Source organism: Cyprinodon variegatus, unplaced genomic scaffold (assembly GCF_000732505.1).
Source record: "Cyprinodon variegatus isolate N-32 unplaced genomic scaffold, C_variegatus-1.0 Scaffold354, whole genome shotgun sequence".
Lineage (NCBI taxonomy): Eukaryota > Metazoa > Chordata > Actinopteri > Cyprinodontiformes > Cyprinodontidae > Cyprinodon > Cyprinodon variegatus.
Window position 1 is genome coordinate 221,739 of NW_015150807.1, and position 2,764 is coordinate 224,502.

Genomic DNA, 2,764 nt, shown 5'->3' on the forward strand with positions numbered 1-2,764 from the left:
ATGACATGTTGTGAATTGGCACTATAGAAATAAACTGAATTGAATTTAAATGAAAGGTGCCTCAGCTTTGGTCGCATTTGTTGCACACTACATGGAACACCCATAGAGTATCCATTGCATGCACAGGGAGAACATGCAAAATCCAGAAAGAGAGACACCAAGTTAGGATTCAAACCCAGGACCTTCTTGCAGGAAGGGAACAGTGCTACCAACTTCACCATCATCCAGCCTCTAACTAACTCTGTCAACTTCTTGTCTGGGTTTACAGTTTTATTAGCTTCAGAAAAAAAGTCCAAATCATAACCCAATCCCATTATTCTATGAACAGACAAGGGAATAGTTTATTTGACATTCATATTCAAATGTAACCCTTGGAAAAGCTACATCCTAATTCACCAGGAACTGTCAGCAACCCTGACAGCCAACCACTCATTTCTCTGTAATTACAAGCTCAGCAGTGTGTGTTTGCCTCCGCTTTGTTCATCACTCTTTCTTCTTTCTGCGACCCAGAAACTTGCTGTGAGCTACTTTCCATGACATGAATAATGACTCCAAGGAATTGAAAAAAAGCTTTAGAAAGGAAACATTAAACAAACGTCATAAAACTTAGAAATATGTGTCAGTCGCAGAGTCCTAAAAATAATAACAGCAATACGAACGTAGAAAACATAATAAACCCACGCTAAGGTTTAATAGTTGAGTTGAAATGAGACAATCTTGCCATCATTAGGTTCCCTCTTTAGGGCAGCACATGTATCTCTGGAATACCTCTATGTTCTAGTTTAGTATCTATTTTTAACTAAAAAGTTGTAAGTTACTCCAAGCTTGTAGCTCAGACCAGCACCACTCCACCACCGTGTTTTAGAGGTAATCCCATGCAGGATGTTTAGTTTCTTATCAAACATTAATCGTTTCATTACAGCCAAATAAAAAAAGAAAAAAAGTTTGGTTTTGTCTCTGTAAACAGATAGTTTCAGGACATCTTGTGTTTCGTTCCAGTTTATTTCATTTATTTATTGTCAAATTAAAGTGAAACTGAAGAGGCGTATCTCTCGGGGTTCGCTCCCAGGCAGACTAACAACAATGAGTTCATCTGTTTCTCGTTGTGCTGTCATGACCTTTAGCATTGAAGCTCACTAGGGGCTGCAGACTCTGAGCTTCAGCTCCGGTTTGTTTGCTTTTCTCATTCTCCAAGCTTTGTGAAGTGTTGTGTTTGTTTTTTTAATGAACTTGCATTGATGTTGACTCCTGGGAAACTTGTCAACAGATTATTTCCACTTGCACATTTTTTTTGGTTTTGTTTTTTCTTCTCTAATTTTATTATGTACAACTGATCTTGCAGAGAAATCTGTTTAAGAGCCTCTTAGACGTGTTTGGCACTTTAACCTCTACAGAGATGCTTGATAATTACTTGATAAACGTCTGATTTTTTAGTCTTTAACTTTGATAATATTCCAGTGGAACATGTTGAGAAAAATTCTTTTTAAATCAGTTTGTGACACGTTGCTTTTTCCAGTTTTGTTCCAGATTTCATCATGAAAGCAATGACAGTGTGTATAAATGAAAAACCTGCTAAAGGCCACTTGATTTAAATGATGTCCAATAGGGACAGCTTTAAAATAAGAAGAGGAAATAGATCTTTTTATCCCACATGAGTATTTATTACATTAAAAAGTGACCAAGGGATCAAGATTCCTACGAAGATCATTTGCACATGAATTCTCAAAGCGCAGCAAACCATCTGCATAGTATATTCATTCTAAACACAACTCAACGATGCCGACGGTTAAACATTACTGATCTTAATCCAACTGGAGACGTTTGTAGGAAACTTTTTAGATAGAAGTAAAGTAGAAGTTATGATGAGTTCTAAATATATAAACAGTTTAGTCAAAAAAACTACTGATGTAGGGAGCAAGCCAAATGCTAATTGCCATTGTTGTGTATGGTGAATGTAGGAGTTACATTTTTTTTTTTTATACTTAGCTAAGTTTTTTATTTATGTGGATAATCTAGCTAAGTTTATTTGAGATCATGTTTTTTGGTTTTTTTAGTTTTTTTCATTTGTTTCTGGTTAGTTATGATTAATTTGGGTGAATTAAGTTTATAAATAGGCTGTCAATGGTAGGACCAGCATGCATCTGGGTGGGCGTATGTTTTTGTTTTTTTTTTACCGGCGCAAGAGAAGCATGGAGGAAATGTTTTTCCTTTTCTATTTGCTTGGCTGAGAAGAAATAAACTAAGAAAACTGAAGGAGTTTACCTGGAACATTTTTTCTTTTGCCGGCATAAATCACTTGTTCATGGTGCATCTGTGGCTTTTGTGGACTTTTTTTGTGTCATCAAAGTTAGGCCACAAAGGTTAGACCATAAGGTTTTTCTATTCTATTCTATTCTATTCTATTCTATTCTATTCTATTCTATTCTATTCTATTCTATTCTATTCTATTCTAGATCACAAAACCAGAGACATAGAAAATTGTAACCATGATAATTGTTTGTCTTGCAGCAGAAAGGTTCTGTGTTCTGTGTTTTTCTGCATGGAGTTTGCATGTTCTCCCTGTGGTACCCCAGTTTCCTCTGACAGTCATGAGTTTTAGGCTCATTAGCATCTCTAAATTATCCTTAGGTCTGAGTTTGTGCATGGTTTTGTGTTTCTTTGTTGCCCTGCAATGTCTCTGTGGTGACCTGTCCAAGGTGTATGCCATCTTTTGCCCATACACTGCTAGAGATAGCTAGAGAGAGCCCCACCGCAACCCTGACGG

The 2,764-nt window shown here is 36.6% G+C and overlaps 1 protein-coding gene across 1 annotated transcript in view; it reads right to left on the reverse strand.

The window, feature by feature from the left end:
* Positions 1–2,764, reverse strand: part of LOC107091844 (chromosome unknown open reading frame, human C5orf49) — an 11,144-nt gene that overhangs the window by 4,116 nt on the left and 4,264 nt on the right. The gene's annotated exons all lie outside the window — the stretch shown is intronic.